Here is a 22,644-nt window from a genome sequence, read left to right as displayed (position 1 = left end):
ACTGGGTGCTGCTGGGGAGCCATTATTGTTTATCGTTTTGTCTAAAACCTCTGGTCTAAAGAGCATCTTGTTCATGAAAAGTGAATGCCCCTTTAAAGTGCTTTATGTATTAACTGTGCCTCCAGGAGTCCAGCTGGACCTTGGCAAGTCCACAAGACTTGGTTAGAAAATCCGATGGAAGTAGCTACTTGTTGGCCAGATCTATTTGTGGCCTTAGCAATTCTTATTTGTTTTTTCCCTCTGGGTATTAAGTTAAATCTAGCGTGACCAATGAGTGTGTTTGGATTAGATATTTCTTCAAGAATATGGTGAAAGGGGAAAGAGAGTGGAAGGGGAAAGTATGGGTGAAAGGAGAGTAATGGGTGGGACCACACTTACGGTGCATCTTAGGTTACATGTGAAACTTACCAAATGTAGAATATAAACATCTTAACACAATAACTAAGAAAATGGCATGAAAGCTATGTTACCCATTTTGATATAAGCATTCCAAATTGTATATCAAATCAGCACTTTGTACCCATAATTACTAATGTACACAGTTATGATTTGATAAGAAATAAAATATATATCTGCAGTTGTATTTTTATCAAAGCAGTATTCACAATAGCTAAGATATACCTTCAACTTAATTGTTCATGAACAGAGAAGTGGATAAAGTTGAGTGGTATATGCACAACTGAAATACTATTCATTGTAAAAAAAGAAAGAATTCATGTCTTTTGAAACAACACAGATAGGACTATAAGTCATTATCATAAGGGAAACAGCTCAGACGCAGAAAAAGTAATACTGAATGTTTTCACTTAGAAGTGTGAGCTCCCATGCATGTCAACTTTTACCAATAAGTGCATAGGTGTCTGATGCAGAAATATCCTGTGACAAAATCTAGCCTCCAGTTTTTATTACTAAAATTTCTTAGCAATCAAGAGGTCAAAGTATAGATAGAATTTGTTAAATGTATTAGGGTACAACTCTCTAAAACATACAGTTAACATCAGAATGATAATAGATGTAATGTTTTTCCTTTAAGTACAGGCACAAGGCAATGAGTAAGTTGAGGGAGCTGAAGCTATAGTTTTAATTTTCTCTGTGAAGGCGGTGATGTCCTCTTCCTATTCCCACTTTTCAGTCTGTCACTCTGATACAGTTCATAGATACTGCAGAATTATGAAGGAAAAGAAGACATAATGCTTGGGGGTTAGCAAGTAATACAGGAGTGAATAATTTGTTATACATGTTTAAATTCACTAAGCACTAGGGTGCCAAGTACTATGCATGACATGATGGTACACCACACAGATTTCTGAAGTACTTATCAAACTTTGGAACACATTCAAATCACCTCATTAAAATGTATGTAACTTCGCCCCAACCCCAAGATTCTATTTTGGTAAGTCTGGAGTGGAATGTTAGTATTAAGGAATCCATATTTTCAAAAAGCTTCCTTTTATTCCTGACACTGATGCAGGTGGTTCCCACACCATGTTCAGAGAAGTACTGTAGTAAGTGCTTAAGACTTGTGGAATCATTTAAGCCAAGTTTTCTGGAAGAGCATTGCATGGTAATGCTGTTTTCTAGTGCTCAAGCTGCCAGTTTATGTGTTAAAATCATTATAGGCAACAGAAATGCACTTTTCAACCTTTCTCTGCCTTACCTTCATGACACCATTTTATTGTAGGCTTCATCCCTTTTCTCTGGAAGCTTGTTGGACTATTTTGACAGTGAACCAGCTCTGTACTGAGTCATGTGAAATTGTTAGTACAAGGGGTATTTGGTGGCGCATTCAAATACTGAGATGATACTTTCTTCAGCTTCCTCACCTTTTTAGCCTGCACCTTCTCTGCTTAGTCTCTGGAATAGTGTAACATGGCTGAGCCTGTTGTGGGGATCATCTTCCTTTTAACAATTCTGTATATCTAGAAAACCATTTACTAAATGTGTATCTGGAAACAGCTAATACTTCAAGGTGGATCTTGATTTGTTCACTGGGCCTAGACTAAAAATAAAGCCAAATGGCCATTTTCTGACTACGGGTGACACATGTACTCCAATTTGACTCGGAAATCCACATTTCTCTTCAATGTTGGAACGTTTAGACCTGACCTGAGCTAAAAAATCAGAGCTCACCAGCACAAATCAGAGCTCACTTGAGTCAACCAATCAGAAATCACCAGAGCCAACCAATAAGATCTCATTTGAATCAACAAATTAGAAATCCCAAAGTCAACTAATCAACCAATGAGAAATCACCAGAGGAAACCAGAAATCATCAGAAACAACCAATCGGAGCTCACTGGACCATGTCAACCAATCAGAAATCACCAAAGTCAACAAATCAGAGCTATTTGGAGACACCCACTGAGAAGTCACTTGAGGCCACGAATCAGAAATCACCAGAGTCAGCCAGTCAGAGTTTAATCAGAAATTAATCAGAGTCAAATTAATCAGAAATCATCAGAGTCAAACCCTAAGAGGTAAATGGATCCAACCAAAACCTGCTAATTTGAGTCAACCAATAAGAAATCACCAGAGCCAACCAATAAACCAATATGAAATCAAGAGGCAACCAGAAATCACCAGAGTCAACAAGTCCAAGTTCTTTGGAGCCCACCAATCAGACCTCACTTGAGTCAACCAATCAGAAATCACCAGAGTCAACCAGTCAGAAGCCAATAGATCTAACCAATGAGAGCTCTCATGAGTCATCTAATCAGAAATCACGAGAGCCAATCAATCAGAAATCACCAGAGTCAACCATTCATAAATCACCAGAGTAAAGCAGAAATACCCAGAGTCAACCAATCACAGTGCACTGGAGCTAACCAATCAGAAATCACCAGAATCTACCAACGAGAGTTCACTGAAGCCCAGTAATCAAAAATCGCTAGAGTCAACCAGTCAGAGCTCACCAGAGTCAACCAAACGGAGGTTACTGGAGCCAACCAATCAGAACTTACTTAAGTCAACCAATCAGAAATCACCAGTGGTGATTCTGGTTCCAATTGGGAGAATAGGTTGAATCCTGGTGTTTGTGCTTCCCCAAACAGCCATATGTGGTGAAATTCTAACAGTGGATATTCTGGAACTTTTTTGCCATAAGTGGGAGAGAAGATAGATGAAAGTCAAACCTTAGAGAATATTCTGTAGTCCTTTTTTTTGTTTGTTTTAATACATGGTCTTACTATGTTGCCCTAGGTACAGTGTTGTGGCACCACATCTCACAGCAACCTTCAACTCTTGAGCTTAAGCAATTCTCTTGCCTCAACCGCCCAGGTAGTTGAGAATACAATCACCTGCCATGACACACAGCTATTTATTGTTGCAGTTATTTTCACTATATTAGCTGGCCCGGACCCACGGTTCGAACCCACCAGCCTCGGTATATGTGGCTGGTGCCTTAACCACTGTGCTATGGGTGCTGAGCCAATTTTGTAAAATTTTGTAATGAATGATTTATTAACAAAGATTGATTTAGCTACAATCTCCCATTTTTCCTGTGTATGATGACCTTTGGGATATATGTATATATTTCATTAGCAGAAAAGGACCTGATTGGTAACCCAGGTAAGAACATTTGCTACAAAAACCCAAGCAACCCTTTGTCCTCTGAAATTCACCAAAGGCTCCATCTTACAAACTTACTGGGAGAACATCTCTTTCCTCCAAATTTCTTTTCAGAAAGCTTTTCTTCACACACATTATCTGTGTAATTAAAACCATTTAAATTAGAACCGGTGTGTGCTGTGAAAATTACACTGGTAAACGGGCCTAAATTACAATTGTTTGTATCCACAGTAATTTCCTTTGAACACAAAAAAGGCATCTGAAAGAGCAGCATGATGTGTGACAGGCACTTGCTGTAAGTAATATAAATTGAGCACTATTATTATTTACAGATTTATTCTGTGAAGAAAAAAGAAGCAAAGGCCTGAAGGAGTCAAGCTGTTGCTACTCACTTTGGGTGCCCGTGTAAAAGTACATTTTTTTCATTTATATCTCGGTCATTATTACTTCTTGGATCAGTAACCATTAGAAGACGTGGCTCCTGAAATACTTCCTGGACCTTGTTAGAATATGTTCAGAGAAATACTGGACTATGTGCTGTAAGACATCTGGAATCAAACAACCCAAATTTTCTAGAAGGGCCTTGCATGACAATGCTCTCTCCTAGTGCTCAGCTGGCACGTTATGTGTTGAAATCATTATAGGCCACAGAAATGCATTCTTCACACTTTCTCTGCCTTACCTTCATGACACCATTTTATTGTAGGATTCCTCCATAGTCTCTGGCTGCTTGTTTTGGTCAATTTTGACAGTGGACTAACTCTCTACTGAGACATGTGAAATTGCCAATGTAAGGGCAATTTTGTGGCCCTTTGAATTACTGAGACAATCCTTTCTTCAGCTTCTCCACCTTTTTTGCCTGCACCTTCTCTGCTCAGTCTCTGCAGTAGTGCAACAGAGCCGTGCCTGTTGTGGGGATCATCTTCCTTTTTAACAAGGCTGTCTATGTAGAACACCATGTACTAGGTGAACTTGGAAACAGCTAATCCTTCAAGATGGATCTTGATTGGCTCATTTGGGGCCTAAATTTAATGTGAAGCCAAGTGGACATTTTCTGACTAGAGGTGACACATGTACTCTGAACTGTTACAGAAACCCACATTTCTCTTCAACGTAGGGATGTCTAGACCTCACCTGAGTGAAACAATCAGAGGATACAGGCATCAGTCATTCGGAGGTAACTTGAGTCACCCATTCATAAATCACCAGAGTCAACTAATCAGAGCTCCTTGGAAAAAAACAATCAGAGCTCGCATGAGTCAACCTATCAGAAATCACCAAAGCCAACCAATAATCTCACTTGAGTCAAGCATTTAGAAATCACCAAAGTCAACCAATCAACCAATGAGAAATCACCAGAGGCTACCAGAAATCACAAGAATGAACAAATAAGAGTTCATTAGACATGAGTCAACAAAACAGAAATCACCAGAGTCAACCAATCAGGAATTACCATAGACAACCATAGAAATCCCCAAAGTCAAACAATCAGGGTTCATAGAAGCCTACCAATCAGAAATCACAAGAATCTACAAATTAGAGCTCACTGGAGAAAACCAATCAGAAATCTCCAGAGTCAACCAGTCAGACCTCACCAGAGTCAACAAATCAGAGCTCATTTGAGCCACCCAAACAGAGTTCACTTGAGTCAACCAATCAGAAATCACCAGTGGTGTTTGGGTTAGATGGGAGGATAGGTTGAACCTTGGTGTTTGTGCTTTCCAAAGCAGCCGTACAAGGTGAAATTCTAACAGTGGATATATTGGAACTTCTTTGCTATGAGTGGGAGAGAAGGTACAAGGAAGTCAACACTTAGAGAATATTCTGTAATTTTTTTAAGGGTCTTACTCTGTTGCCCTCGGTATAAAGTTGTGGCATCACTGCTCACAGAAACCACCAACTCTTAGGCTTAAGTGATTCTCTTCCTTCAGCTTCCCAGGTAGTAGGGACAACAGTCACCTGCCACAACATACAGCTATTCTGTTGCAGTTGTCATCACTGTTTTAGCTGGCCTGGACCCAGGGTTCGAATCTACCAGCCTTGGTGTATGTGGCTGGCACCTTAATCACTGCACTATGAATTCCAAGCCTGTTTTGTAAAATTTTAAAATGAATGTTTTATAAACAAAGGTAGATTTACCTACAATTTCCCACGTTTTCTGTGTATGGTGACCTTTGGTATATATGTGTATATTTCATTAGCAGAAAAGGACCTAATTGGTAACCCAGGTAAGACCACTTGCTATAAAACCTCAACCATTCATTTGTCTTCTGAAATTCCCAGAAGTCTCCATCTTATAAACTTACTGGGAGAACATCTCTTTCCTCTAAATATCTTTTCCGAAAAATTTTCTTCACACTTTATACGTGTAATTAAAACCATTTAAGTTAAAATCAGTTGTATGCCATGAAAAGATACCCTGGTAAAGTGGTCTATATTACAACTTTTTATATCCACAGAAATTACTTTTGTACACTCAAAAGACATCTGATAGAGCAGAATGATGTCTGACAGGCCTTGAAAAGTGGCACTAGCTATAAGTAATTTAAACTGAGCATTATGATTATTTATAGATTTATTCTGTGAAGAAACAAGAAGCAAAGTTCTGAAAGCTTCAAGCTGTTATTATTCACTTTAGGTGACTCTGTTCATGTACTTTTTGTCATTTATATCTTGGTGATTATAGCTTCTTGGATCAGTAACCATTAGAAGATATGGCTTCTGAAATGCTGCCTGAACCTGGCTGGTGAAGGTTCCAGAAGTGAAGTGATCATCAATAAGAGTGGCTCCAGTGGCAGCAGCAAACTTCTTATTCCTGGTGGATAAGACACTGACATTAGCAGGGTTTTCAATGGCAACAATGGCACAAGTTGCCAACAGAAGTTTTTCACAGGTTCTTTTTAGATTTATTATGGAGATGCCATCACTTTTTCTTTTGTAGATGTACTGTTTCATTTGAAAGTGAAAGGCGGTGCCTCCTAAGTGGGTTCCTATTGTAAAAAATTTGAGAACATCAGCCTTCATTTGAGGACATGAAGTGTTCTGGACATCGTGAAAGTTTCCCTTTGAGTTATTGTGGGACTCCAAAACCAAGCTGCAAGGACCCTTCCTGAGCAGTGCTGAAAGGAGGCTACAATATTTTAAACAGAGATTATAAGAAATAAATGTTAAATGTAGGAATGATTTATGAAAGAATTTTCATCCTGTGGCAGACTGGAAAAAAGGAGAGGGAGCTACTGAGATGCAGGGACACGGAGAGAGACGATAAAGAACATGATAAAAATTCTGCTGATATGTCTTGTTGGCAGCTTGCCTATAAAAGAACTCAATCTCTGTATTGGTTCCTGGAAACAATCCTCTTCAGACACCAGTGGGTCTTTATTGTTTACCGTTTAGTTTAAAAACACTGCCTTAAAGAGCATCTTCTTCCTGAAAGTGGATGCCCTTGTAACATGCTCTATGAATATAATTGTGCCTCCAGGAGTCCAGCCGGATCTTAGCAAGGCCACATGGCTTGTTTATAAAATCCAATAGAAGTAGCTACTTTTTGGCCAGATCTATTTGTGGTTTTAGAAATTCTTCCTTCTCTTGTCTCTCTGAATATTACATTAAATCCAGCCTGACCAATGAGAGTGTTTGGATGAGGTTTTTCTTAAAGAATAAGTGGAAAGGGGAAAGGGAGAGGTATGGAAGGATGGGTGGAGGGAGGGTAATTAGTGGGACCACACCTACTGTGCATCTTATAAGGTTACATGTGAAACTTAAGCAATGTAGAATATAAATATCTTAACACAATAACTAAAAAAATACTATGAACACTATGCTAACCTGTTTGATGAAAATATTTCAAACTGTATGTACAACCAGTTTATCCCCCACAAATGCATTAATATACCCTTTTATGACTGTATAGAAGAAAATCACAGTTTTGCCTTAAGGAAGGATGACATTTTTAACTTGAAAAGCAATAGAAATGGACAGCCATCCTATGTGTTCAAGATGAATCGGCAAAGCACCTATTTTTTTTTTAATCATATCTGTGTACATTGATATGATCATGGGGCATCATTTACTAGCTTCTCAGACCGTTTGACACACTTTCATCACACTAGTTAACATAGGCTTCCTGGAATTTTCTCAGTTACTGTGCCTAGACACTTACATTCCACATTTACCAAGTTTCACATATACCCTTGTAAGAGGCACCGCTGGTGTAACCTTATAAATCCCCTTCCCTCTACCCACTTAACCCATCACTCCCCTCCCTTTCTCCCTTACCCCTGTTCTTAGGTTATAACTGGGTTATAGCTTTCATGTTAAAAACCTAAATTAGTTTCATAGTAGGGCTGAGTACATTGGGTACTTTTTCTTCCTTTCTTGAGATACTTTACCAAGAAGAATATGTTCCAGCTCCATCCATGTAAACATGAAAGGGGTAAAGTCTCCATCTTTCTTTAAGGCTGCATAATATTCCATGGTGTACATATACCACAATTTATTAATCCATTTGTGGATCAATGTGTACTTGGGCTTCTTCCATGACTTAGCAATTATGAATTGGGCTGCAATAAACATTCTGATACAAATATCTTTTTTATGCTGTGATTTTTGGTCTTCTGGGTATATGCTCAGTAGAGGGATTACAGGATTGAATGGCAGATCTATTTTTAGGTCTCTAAGTGTTCTCCATATCTCTTTCCAAAAGGAATGTATTAATTTGCATTCCCACCAGCAATGTAGAAGTGTTCACTTTTCTCCACATCCACGCCAACATCTCTGGTCTTGGGATTTTTTGATATAGGCTAGTCTCACTGGAGTTAGATGGTATCTCAAAGTAGTTTTGATTTGCATTTCTCTGATGATTAAAGATGATGAGCATTTTTTCATATGTCTGAATGCACCTGTCTTCTTTAGAGAAGTTTCTCTTCAAATCCCTTGCCCAGCCTGTGATGTGATCCCTTTCAGCCAAGAACACAGTAAGTAAAGCAATCAAACAACTCTCAGAATGGGAGAAGATATTTGCAGATTATGTCTCCGACAAAGTTTCAATAACCAGAATCCACAGAGAACTCAAACGCATTCGCAAGAATAGAACAAAGCGCCTATTTTTTATGCAGTATTGGGCTCTGTGATGTGTCTCTTTGCCCTAGCAGGTCCCATTGCTAGCAATGGATGGCTGCCTCCCACTCTTGTCTTTTAAGACAAAACTTAAGTTTTCATTCCTCAGTATTCCCCACTTTTAGGTGACCCATTTACCAATCACTCTCCATCACATTACCCGATTTTATCTTCATCATAATGATTTTGAGTAGCTGAAGTTATCATATTTGTTCTCTTTCTCTCTCCTGGTCACCTTCTTTCTGCCTCTCACTCTTCTTCCCACTTCCTTTAATGTAAGCTCTATTAAAAAAGCTTTTCTTGGGCGGTGCCTGTGGCTCAGTCGGTAAGGTACCGGCCCCATATACTGAGGGTGGTGGGTTCAAGCCCGGCCCCGGCCAAACTGCAACCAAAAAATAGCCGGACGTTGTGGCAGGAGCCTGTAGTCCCAGCTACTCGGGAGGCTGAGGCAAGAGAATCGCTTAAGCCCAGGAGTTGGAGGTTGCTGTGAGCTGTGTGAGGCCACGGCACTCTACCGAGGGCCATAAAGTGAGACTCTGTCTCTACAAAAAAAAAAAAAAAAAGCTTTTCTCATCTTCCTTGCTCATTTCTATATCCCAGGTGATCCAGTGAGTAGCCATCCAATAAGCATCTGTGGAATAAATGAGTAAGACACTCATAAGATAGGTATCATTTTTCCTTTTTCTTTTCTTACCCTTTTTTTTTTTTTGAGACAGAGTCTCACACTGTCACCCTTGGTAAAGTGTTGTGGCGTCACAGCTCACAGCAACCTCTATCTCTTGGACTAAGAGATTCTCTTCCTTCCACCTCCCAATTAGCTGGGACTACAGGCACCCATGACAGCACCCAGCTATTTTGTTGTTGTTCTTGTAGTTGTCATTGTTTCTTAGCTAGCCTGGGGCAGGCTCAAAATCACCAGCCTGGTACCATAATCCCTGTGGTGAGGGCACCGAGCCTAAAATAATACTAATCTTTAGCCAGTCTTAAAATGCATGGATTGCATCAAAAGAACAAATGGCTTTGCAGATAAGGACAGTAGAGTAGAATAGTTAGTGATCTATGTGTTCTGGGGCACTGTTGGTATTCAGGCATAAAACTATGTAAAACTGTATGTGTCATCTAACTGCAACACTGAGCTTTTAGCACTCCCCTCCTCTCTCACTCTGGGATCTGGAGGCCTGTTCCCCAGAAGTCCAGATTCTTGGACTAGAAGTCTCTTAGAATGGGGCTGACCCAGAGGGTCGCTTTACTGAGCCTAAGATGCACTTGGCCCTCAGGAGATCATCATCCTATAGACAAAGGAAGGCAGCAGGACAGAACTGACAGCTAACTAAATACAAATGGCCAGGTTAGACACCAGTTAAGTGCTCTCATTAGAAGAGTGGGAAAGTATGGAGGGAACAAAAGCAGGTAGCAAGGAAAGCCACAGATGCTAGTATGAGGTTGTACATGATTTAAAAAGCAATGAAATATATCATCTGGTTATTGAATGGGAAGAAAAGATGAAAACAACATTTAACAAAGTTTACCCCAAAAGAACAGGCAAGAGTAAATATTTGTTGCTGAAGAAAAACCCGAGAAAACACAGCCTGAAACAAACAAACAAACAAACAAAAAAAAAAAACCCCTTCCCCTTCTCATGGTTCTCTTTCCCCTTCAATACAATAGAAATTTATGATACAATAAAAGTTTTATTGTCAGGCACTTATTAATACATTGACCTCATAAGAGATAGGGTATGGACTATAATTAGCCCCATTGAGCACGATAAGAAACAAAGCCTTGGAGGAGACAAGATGACTGACTGAAGCTAGCTTCCCACAAAGGCTCCCCTCCAGAAGGAGAGTTAAAGCACAAAAATTTACAAGTAACCTGGTGGATTTGAGCTGCACTAAGATAGAAGGTTGAAGAATGCACGTCAACCCCACTGAGGTGAGCTGCGACCACAAGGATAAAAACAAAAGGTACAAAATCCATCACCAATCATACAGGAGTCCTCTCCCTGATAAGAATGACTCAGAGTGTCCCACAAACAATCGGGCAGAGTTCGAAGGGCCACCCACTCCACTCCATGGGAGAGACTCTCTAAACCTGCACCTACTTCACCTACTAGGTGCCATGGCGATCTCCTGCCAGGCATAAAACTGTGTAGAACTCTGTATGTTCTCAGCCTGAAACTCTGAGCTCAAAGAACTCACAGAACTCACTTTCACTCTCACTCTTGGGTCTGAAGTCCTGTCCCCCAGGAGTTCGAATGTTTGGGTGATTTCTCAAGGAGTGTGGACAGTGCCTAGACTGTGGCTGGCTGGCACTGAATATGGGGCACAGGAGTGAGGAGATGATGGTCGGCTGAAAGGGAAGCACACCTGAGCAGTGGCTCCTTGAGGCACAGTGTGGCAGCCATCTTTTGGTAAAAATATGGCCAGTCACAGAACTGTGTAAAACTGTATGTGTTCTCTGCCTGCGACCCTGAGCTCCCATCCACTCTCACTGCGAGGTCTGGAGGCCTGTCCTCCAGAGAATCCAGACTTTTCTGTGATTTCTCAGGGGGTGTGGACAGTGACTGAGCTGCAGCCAGTCAGTGCAGACTCTGGGGCACAGGAACGAGGAGAGGACAGTCAGCTGAGAGGGAACCACACCAGAGCAGCAGCTCCCTGAGGCATAAAACAGCAGCCCTCTCTTAGCAGTAATACGGCTCACCCCGGATATTCTGAAACCACAACCCCTGTCTCCTTGGTCAACCAGAGACCGTGAGTAAAGAATTTGACTAAGGCAGCATTGGCTTGCAAACTGGGGAAACTCCCAGGGTGGGGCTGTTCCAGAGGATTGCTTTACTGAGCCTAAGATGCACCTGGCTCTCAGGAGATCATCAGCCTATAGACAAAGGAAGGCAGCAGGACAGAACTGACAGCTAACCAAATACAAACCGGTAGGAGCAAAGACAAGCTGATTTGGAAATAAAATCAGCTTCTCTTCTGCAGGGGAACCACAACGTTGTTCTGTTCTGTTGTGTAAGTAGCATTCATCAGGGGTGGGACTGGACCTGAGTGAACACCACCCAACCTTCATCAAGTGCCCAAGGCTGTCAGGCCTTATCTCCTCCTTCTACAGAGAGGCAGAGCCCAGCAACCTGGCAGACTTCCTTCTGATTCAGGCAGATTCAAACTTCTGAAGTATCAGTTCACTACAGGCATCATGATCAGCCAACTGCACACTGTCCATGTGTGAAAGTGGTGCATGGTAGAAAAGGAGCTATCAATCTTCCCAGACTGATCTATTGGCTGGGTGACTCCTCCTGACTCCACACAGCACTGGAGCAAGCAAGCCACATCAAAGTAGTCACCAGACTACTGTGATCCATATCCTCTTAACACTTAAACTCTCTCACCCAAGACAGGTCCAGACTGAGACATTTGATTAGGACCTTTTGAATTGAGCCAATCGGCTGAGGACAAATTTGGTGGTGCCCTGGGTGTGTGGTTGTAGGAAGGTTTGATTTTCCTGTTTCAATTGTTGCCTGTGGTGAGCGGGGTGATATAATGCTGATATTTCTCAAAAGCTAAGAATTCAATCCAGAATATCTGTTTCATGAGGGTTGAACAGAAACTAGCTGAAAACAAAACAGAACCACGTAGCAACACTACACCAGGGGCCCCAGTTTTCTCAAACCACAAAACTATACAGGACCTCGATTAAACCCTAGGGGAAAAATCAAAGGCAGTAAAACAACCATGGGGCAAAATCTAAGGAAAAACTCTGGTAACATGAATAACCAGAATAGATCAACTCCCCCCCACCAAGGAAAGACATGGCAGATGTAATTGAAGATCCCATTCATAAACAACTGGCTGAGATGTCAGAAATGGAATTCAGAATTTCGATTGCAAACAAGTTTAATAAAGTGGAGGGAAATTTGGAATCAAAACTTCAAGCAGCAATTCAAAAGTCGGAATTAGAAATTCGAGAAGAAATTCAAAAGTTGGCTCAAGAATTCAATGAATTTAAAGACAAAACCACCAAAGACTTAGACAAACTGAAGCAAGAATTTGCAGCCCTCAAAGATATGAAAAATACAGAAGAATCCCTCAGTAACAAAGTGGGCCAAGAAGAAGAAAGGATTGCTGACATTGAAATCAAAGCCTTTCAATGCTCTCAACTCTCAAAGAGGAAAAGAAATAGAGAGCCAAAACAGATCATTCTCTCAGAGTGCTCTGGAATAATTTAAAGAAGGCTAATATCTGACTCAATAAGTCCCTGAAACCGATGAAGTCATTTCACTAGACACAGAGGCTCTTTCCATGAAATTATAAAAGAGAATTTTCCAGACATGCCTATAGATTCTGAAATTCAAATAGCAGATAATTTCAGAAACGCATCATGACTCAATCCCAATAAGACATCCCCCAGGCATATCATAATAAACTTCACTAAAGTTGATATGATGTAGAAATTTCTTACAGAATCCAGATGAAAGAAAGCCATTACTTACAAAGGGAAGAATATTAGAATGACTGCAGATCTCTCTACTGAAACTTTTCAAGCCAGAAGTCAGTGGTCATTGACTTTTAATCTTTAAAAAAAATAAATAACTTTCAACCCCGGATCCTGTATCCACCTAAACTGAGTTTCATTTACATGGAGAAATTAAATACTTTAATGACATTCATATGTTGAAGAAATTTGCCATAACCAAATCATCTCTTCAGAACATTCTCAGAAATATCCTCCATAATGACCAACCCAATTCTCCATCACAAATGTAAACTCACTCAGAAACTTTTGATCAAACTCCAACTTCCACACTGGTAAAAGGATTAAAAATGCCCACTGGATTTTTGAAAAATTCGATACCCAAATTTTTATCAGAATTATCAATATTCTCCATTAATGTGAACAGCTTAAAATGTCCTGTAAAGAGGCATAGGTTAGCTGATTGGATATAAAAGCCAAAGCCAGATATTTGTTGCTTACAAGAATCACATCTTCACAGAAAAGACAAATATAGAAACAGGGTGAAAGGATGGTCATCCATATTTCAGGAAAACGGTAATTATAAAAAATCAGGAGTTGCAATTCTATTTGCAGATACAATAGACTTTAAACCAACAAAAGTAAAAAAAATATTATATATAAGGATGGTTGCTTCATATTTGTTAAGGGTTAGACTCTACATGATGAGATTTCAATTATTAATATCTATGCAACCAACCAGAATGCAGCTCAATTTATAAGAGAAACACTAACAGACATGAGCAACTTTATTTCCTTCAGCTCCATAATAGTCGGAGATTTCAACACTTCCTTGGCAGTGTTGGATTGATCCTCCAATAAGAAGCTGAGCAAAGAAATCTTAGATTCAAACCTAACAACTCAAAACTTGGATTCAGCAGACATCTACAGAACATTTTATCCCAACAAAACTGAATACCCATACTTCTCATCAACCCACGGAACATACTCCAAATTCAACCATATCTTAGGTCACAAGGCTAACCTCAGTAAATTTAAAGGAATAAAAATTATTCCTTGCATCTTCTTGGACCACCATGGAATAAATGTTGAGCTCAGTAAAAACAGGAATCTGCAAAGTAATACAAAAACATGGAAATTAATTAACCTTATGCTGAATGATAGCTGGGTCAGAGATGAGATCAAAAAGGAAATTGCTGAATTTCTGGAACAAAATGACAATGAAGACATGAATTATCAGAAATTTTGAGATACTGAAAAGGCAGTGCTAGGAGAGAAATTTATAGCACGCAAGCCTTCCTTTAGAGAATGGAAAGAGAGGAAGTTAACAACCTAATGGGACATCTCAAGCAACTGTAAAATGAAGAACATTCCAACCCCAAGCAAAAAAAATGAAATAACCAAAATTAGAGCAGAATTAAATGAAATTTAAAACAAAAGAATTATACAACAGATCAATAAATCAAAAATTTTTTTGAAAAATTTGTTTTTTTGAAAAGGTCAATAAAATAGATGCATTTTTGGCCAACCCAATCAGGAAAACAGAGAAAAATCTCTAATCTCATCAATCAAAAATGAAAAAGACCAAATAACAACAGACCTTTCAAAAATTCAAAAAATCCTCAATGAATACTACAAGAAACTTTATTCTCAGAAATATGAAAATGTGAAGAAAATTTACCAATACTTCGATGCACGTCACCTTTTAAGACTAGCCAGAATCAATTGAAAATTTTTAATAGGACCATATAAAGTTTTGAAATAGCATCAATCATACAAAACTTCCCTAAAAAGAAAAGCCCGGGACCAGATGGTTTCACGTCAAAAATCTACCAAACATTTAAAGAGGAATAAGTACCTATATTACTCAAACTGTTCCAAAAGGTAGAAAAAGAAGGAAGACTACCCAACACCTATGAAGCAAACGTCACCCTGATCCCCAAAGCAGGAAAATACCCAACTAGAAAAGAAAATTATAAAACAATATCAGTAATGAATATAGATGCAAAAATATTCAAAAAGATCCTAACCAACAGAATCCAGCAACGCAAAAAGAAATTATATATTATGACCAAGTCGGATTTATGCCAGGATCTCAAGGCTGGTTCAACATCTGTAAAGCTATAAGTATAATTCAGCACATAAACAAATTAAAAAACAAACACCACATGATTCTTTCAATCGATGCAGAGAAAGCTTTTGATAATATCCAGCATCCCTTCATGATCATAACACTTAAGAAAATCGGTATAGAAGGGAAATTTCTCAATCTAACAGAGGCAATCTACAACAAACCCACAGCCAATATCATATTGAATGGAGTTAAATTCAAATCATTTGCACTCAGATCAGGAACCAGATAAGGCTGCCCATTGTCTCCATTGCTCTTTAACATTGTAATGGAAGTTTTAGCCACCACAATTAGGGAAGTAAAGGAGATCAAATGTATACATATAGGGTCAGAAGAGATTGAACTTTGCTCTTCTCAAATGATACGATTGTATATCTGGAAAACACTAGAGATTCTAATACAAAACGTTTAGAAGTGATCAAGGAATACAGCAGCGTCTCAGGTAACACAATCAACATTCATAAATCTGTAGCCTTTATATATGAAAACAATAGTCAAGTTGAAAAAACATGTAAGGACTATATTCCATTCACAGTAGCATCGAAGAAGTTGAAATAATTTGGAGTTTATTTAACAAACGATGTGAAAGAACTCTTTAAGGATAACTATGAAACTCTAAGAAAATAAATAGCTGAAAATGTTAACAAATGGAAAAACATACCCTGCTCATGGCTGGGAAAATCAACATTGTTAAAATATCAACACTACCCAAAGCAATATATAATTTTAATGCAATCCCTATCAAAGCTTTACTGCCATACTTTAAAGAAATTGAAAAAAAAATACTTCGTTTTATATGTAATCAGAAAAATCCTCAAATAGAAAAGACATTACTCAGAAATAAAAACAAAGCCTGAATAATCACGTTACCAAATCTCAGACTATACTATAAATCAATAGTGATGAAAACAGCATGGCACTGGCACAAAAACAGCAAAGTAGATGTCTGGAACAGACTAGAGAACCAAGAGATGAATCTAGCTGTTTGCCTTTACTTGATCTTTGACAAGCCAATTAAAAGCATTCAGTGGGGAAACAATTCCATATTTAACAAGTTCTGCTGGGTGAAATTGCTGGCAACCTGTAAAAGATTGAAACTGGACAAACACCTTTCGCCATTAACTAAAATGGACTCCATTTTAGGATGCCATTAACCTAAAAAAGATTTAAACTTAAGACACGAAACTATAGAAATACTAGAAGAGAGTACAGGGAAAAATCTGAAGAAATCAGCCTGGGTGATTATTTTATGAGGAGGACCCCCCGGGCAATTGAAGCAGTTTAAAAAATGCAGTATTGGCTCGGGAGGCTGAGGCAAGAGAATCGTGTAAGCCCAAGAGTTAGAGGTTGCTGTGAGCCGTGTGACGCCACGGCACTCTACCAAGGGCGGTACAGTGAGACTCTGTCTCTAAAAAAAAAAAAAAAAAAAAAATGCAGTATTGGGACCTGATTAAACTAAAAACCTTCTGCACATCCAAGAATACAGTCAGTAAAGCAAGCAAACAGCCCTCAGAATGGAAGAAGATACTTGCAGGTTATGTATTGGACATAGGTTTAATAAAAAGAATCCACAGAGAACTCAAACGTGTAAGGAAAAAAAGAACAAGTGATCCCATCCCAGGCCAGGCAAGGTATTTGAGGACAAACTTCTCCGACAAAGACAACCACGTGACCTACAGACATATGAAAAAAATGCTCATCATCTTTAATCATCAGAGAAATGCAAATCAAAACTATGTTGAGATATCATCTCACTCCAGTAAAATTAGCCTATATCAAAAAATTCCAAGATCAGAGATGTTGGCGTGGATTTGGAGAAAAGTGAACACTTCTACACTGCTTGTGGGAATGCAAATTAATATATTCCTTTCAGAAGGATGTATGGACAACATTTAGAGGTGTAAAAATAGATCTGCCATTCCTTTCTGTACTTCCTCTACTAGACATATACCCAGAAGACCAAAAATCACACCATAACAAAGATACTTGTATCATAATGTTTATTGCAGCCCTATTCATAATTGCTGAATCATGGGAAAAACCCCAAGTGCACATCGATCCACAAAAGGATTAATAAATCGTGCTATATGTACACCATGGAATATTAAGCAGCCTTAAGGAAAGATGGAGACTTTACCTCTTTCATGTTTACATGGATGGAGCTGGAACATATTCTTCTTAGTAATGTATTGAAAGAATTGAAGAAAAATATCCAATGTACTCAGCCCTAATATGAAACTAATTTATGGCTTTCACATGAAAGCTATAACCCAGTTACAACCTGAGAATAGGGGTAAGGGGGAAAGTAAGGGGAGGAAGGGAGGATGTGGGTGAAGGGAGGGGTATTGGTGAAATTACACCTGCGGTGCATCTTACAAGGGTATATGTGAAACATAGTAAATTTGGAATTAAAATGTTTTAGCACAATACCTAAGAAAATGCCAGGAAGTCTATGTTGACCAGTGTGATGAAAATGTACCAAACGTTCTATGAAACTAGTGTATGTTGCCCCCTGATCGCATTAATAATAATAAATAACCAGAATGATTTAATAATAATAAATAAAAGATTTGTATTTTTTTCTTTTTATTTTTTTATTAAACCATAGCTGTGTACATTAGTATGATCACGGGGCACCATACACTTGGTTCATATATCGTTTGACACATTTTCATCACATTAGTTAACATAGTTTTTGTAGCATTTTCTTAGTTATTTTGCTAAGACCTTTACATTCCACATTTACTAGGATTCACATATACCCTTGTAAGATGCACCGCAGGTGTAATCCCATTAATCCCCCTTCTTCCCCCTCCCTCCCCCCTCCCTCCATTCCCTTTCCTCTTTCTCCCTATTCTTAGGTTATAACTGGGATATAGCTTTCATGTGAAGGTACTACATTAGTTTCATAATAAGGGTGAGTACATTGGGTACTTTTTCTTCCATTCTTGAGACACTTTACTAAGAAGAATGTGTTCCAGTTCCATCCATGTAAACATGAAAGAGGTGAAGTCTCCATCTTTCTTTAAGGCTGCATAATATTCCATGGTGTACATATACCACAATTTATTGATCCATTCGTGGATCAGTGGGCACTTGGGCTTTTTCCATGACTTAGAAATTATGAATAGGGCTGCAATAAATATTCTGATACAAATATCTTTGTTGTGGTGTGATTTTTGGTCTTCTGGGTATATGCCCAGTAGGGGGATTACAGGATTGAATGGCAGATCTATTTTTAGATCTTTAAGTGTTCTCTATATCTCTTTCCAAAAGGAATGTATTGAACACTTTTGCACTGCTGGTGGGAATGCAAATAAAAGTTTTTTAAAGTGGAAACGCCTTCTGTTTCCATATCACAGCATGGCATTTAGTGTTGATGTGACTCCAAGGAATAAAAAAAAAAGACTGGTAGGTAACAATGGAACTCCACCATCAAAGTTGCAGGTAAATAACATATTCTTAGAAGAGACAATGTGCAGGCAGAAGGAATAATGGCATAACCATGTAACATTCTTTTTCTATAAAATTTGAAATAAGGTGAATTACAGAGATTAAAAAGGAATCTTCATATTATACCTTATAATAAGAGAGAATGTTAAAGGTAAGCAAAAATAAACTATTTTATTCTCTGACTTCAAAAAAAATATATGAAATCGAGCCTTGGGGAGGAGGTCACATAACTCAAACCAAATATTTTCCAACATTCTGTTAACTACCATCTATAACATGGAAGTTTCAAAGGTAAAATTCCATTTGTAAGCTTACTGGGAGAAGAAGCCACTTACTAAAGGGAAACATGTAACATTATAATAGATTTCAGGACACAGAAGCCTGAAATGAAAATGCTGCATTTATATGCTACCCCAAAAAAGGGTACTCTAAGTATATCAGAGGCACTTTGATGTACTATTGTGCAAAGGATGTAAAAATGAGGCAAACCTGAATTTTAATTACAGTTCAACTAGTCTCAGGGGCTGTGATCTTAAACCTCACTGAGACTCAGCTGCTGCATCTGTAAAATTGGGATGACACTAGTGCTAAGATAAAGAAGATGTATTGAAGATTAAGAAATCTGCCACTTCAAAGGACAGAAAGATCAACTCTAGAATCAGATAGATCTGTATCCAAACCTAGCGCAACAATTAACTATCTGCATGACCCTGGGCAGGATACTTTGCCTTTCCCAGTACTGATTGATTGCTTTAGGTACAAAATGGGAAAATTTGCACTTAAGTTCATTCATCCTGCTAGGCGCTTATAGGATGGATATGGCACCAACCATGTACACCGAGGCTGGCCGGTTCCAAACTGGCCCCGACCAACTAAGCAATGACAACTACAACAAAAAATAGTTGGGCATTGTGGCAGGTGCCTATAATCCCAGTGATGGGGAGGCCGAGGCCAGAAAATTGCTTAAGCCCAGGAGTTTGAGGTTGCTGTGAACGGTGACTCTGTGACAATCTAAGGACAGTGACATAGTGAGACTGCATCTCAAAACAAACAAACAAACAAACAAAAAATTCATTCATCCAATAAATATTTTTTAAATGTCTGTTTTGCTAGGCGCTGTCCTCAGCTTTGAGATGAAAAAGTAAATAATGCTTCCCAGGGAGAGTGAACAGTAAAAGGGTGTGGGATAAGGTGGGTTAATGTGTGCAAAACTACCGTTAGTTAGAATGAACAATATTTGATAACACAACAAATTGACTATAATCAACAATAAGTCAGGCAGGACTCTAAAGTAAAATAACTAAACGAATGGAACTGAAATGTTCCTAACACAAATACATGATAAATACTTCAGGTGATAGATAGTCCAGTTATTCTTATTTGATTAAAATACACTGTGTGCCTGTATCAAAATATCACATTTACCATATAAATATGTATAATAGAGCTTCTGAGTAGACCAATTTCAAGCCCTGAGATTAAAGAAACAATGAAAAGCCTTCCAACAAAAAATGCCCTGGTCCAGAAGACTTCACACCAGAAATCTGTCAAACCTTCAAGGAAGAGCTTATTCTCGCACTGCAGAAATTATTCCAAAAAAATTGAGGAGGAAAGCATCTTCTGCGACACATTCTACAAAGCGAACATCACCCGGATACCAAAACCAGAAAAAGAGCCAACTAAAAAAGAGAATTTCAGACGAATTTCATTAATGAATATAGATGCAAAAATTCTCAACAAAATCCTAGCCAATAGATTACACCTTAACATAAAAAAAGTCATACATCCTGATAAAGTTCGTTTCATCCCAGGGATGCAAGTCTCGTTTAACATAGGCAAGTCCATAAATGTTATCCACCATAATAACAGCACCAAAAATAAAGATCATATGTTCCTCTCAATAGATATAGAAAAAACATTCGATAAAATCCAGCGTCCACTTTTTATTTATTTATTTAGTTAGTTAGTTTTTCAATATTTATTTATGTTGTGGCACATATCAGTAATTTATTCCATTTGATACTTAGCAATATTCATTATATGGATATACCACATTTTTTGTTTTGTTTTGTTTTTTTGTTGGTTTTTTTTGGCCGGGGCTGTTTTTTTGTTTTTTTTTTTTATTAAATCATAGGTGTGTGCGTAGATATGATCATGGGGCATCATTCACTAGCTTCACAGACCGTTTACCAAGTTTCACATATACCCTTGTAAGATGCACCGCTGGTGTAATCCCCATCCTTCTACCCACCTCCCTCCTCCCTCCCATCCCTTTCTCCCTTCCTCCTATTCTTAGGTTGTAACTGTGTTATAGCTTTCATGTGAAAACCCTAAATTAGTTTCATAGTATGGCTGAGTACATTGGGTACTTTTTCTTCCATTTTTGAGATACTTTATTAAGAAGAATATGTTCCAGCTCCATCCATATAAACATGAAAGACGTAAAGTCTCCATCTTTCTTTAAGGCTGCATAATATTCCATGGTGTACATATACCACAATTTATTAATCCATTCTTAATTAGAACACTGAAGAGTATAGGCATAGTTGGCACATTTCTGAAACTGATTGAATCTATCTATGACAAACTCACAGCTAATATTATATTGAAGGGAGTAAAACTGTAAGCTTTTCCTTTTACAATTGGAACCAGACCAGATTGTCCTCTGTCACCATTACTTTTTAACATAGTGCTGGAAATTCTAGCCAATACATTTAGGCAATACAAATAAATAAAGCAATTCCAAATAGGAGCAGAGGAGGTCAAACTCTTCCACTTTGCTAATAACATGATCTTATACTAGAGCACCCCAAGGACTCAATCACAAGACTCCAGGAAGTCATCAAGAAATGCAGTAATGTCTCAGGATATAAAATCAATTTACATAAATCAGTTGCCTTTGTATATGCCAATAATAGTCAAGATGAGAGGCTAATTAAGGACATAACTCCCTTCACTGTAGCTTCAATGAAAATGAAATACCTAGGAATATACCTCATAAAGGAGGTGAAGAATCTCTATCAATAAAATTATGAAATCCTAAGAAAGGAAATAGCAGAGAACATTAAAAAATGGAAGAACATATCATTTTCATGGTTGGGAAAAATTAATATTGTTAAAATGTCTATACTTCCCAAAGCAATCTACTTATTCAATGACATTCCTATTAAAATGCCAACGTCATACTTTCTAGATATGGAAAAAATGATTCTGTGTTTTGTATGTAACCTGAAAAAAAAAATCTGTATAGCTAAGGCAGTTCTTGGTAAAAAAAAAAAAAAAAAAAATGAAGCTTGGGGCATCACCATACCAGATTTTATGCTGTACTATAAAGCCATAGTGGTCAAGACAGCATGGTACTGGCACAAAAATAGAGACATAGACATCTGGCATCAAATAGAAAAGCAGGAAATGAAACTAACACCTAACAACCTCCTAATTTTCCATAAACCTAAAAAGATCATACCTTGGGGGAAAGAATCCTTATGCAATAAATTGTGCTGGGAGAACTGGATATCCTCATGTAAAAGATTGAATGTGGACACACACCTTTCTTCATTCACAAAAATTGTTTCAAGATGGATAAAGGACTTAAATTTAAGGGATGAAACAATAAAAATTCTCAAAGAAAACATAGAAAAAACAAGGGAAGATAGTGCCTTGGGAAAGACTTCATGAAGAAGACTGCCGTGGCAAAAGCAAGAACAACAAAAATAAACAAATGGGACTTCAATAAACTGAAAAGCTTCTTTACAGCTAAGAAGGCAACAACCAAAGCAAATAGACAACCTACACAATGGGAAAGGATATTTGCATATTTTTATCAGATAAAAGCTTGATAACTAGAATCTATACAGAACTCAAATTAATCTCTATGAAAAAAGCCAACAGTCCCATATATCAAT

The sequence above is a fragment of the Nycticebus coucang genome, chromosome Y, assembly GCF_027406575.1.
Source record: "Nycticebus coucang isolate mNycCou1 chromosome Y, mNycCou1.pri, whole genome shotgun sequence".
Lineage (NCBI taxonomy): Eukaryota > Metazoa > Chordata > Mammalia > Primates > Lorisidae > Nycticebus > Nycticebus coucang.
Note: the sequence above shows the minus strand (reverse complement) of the source record.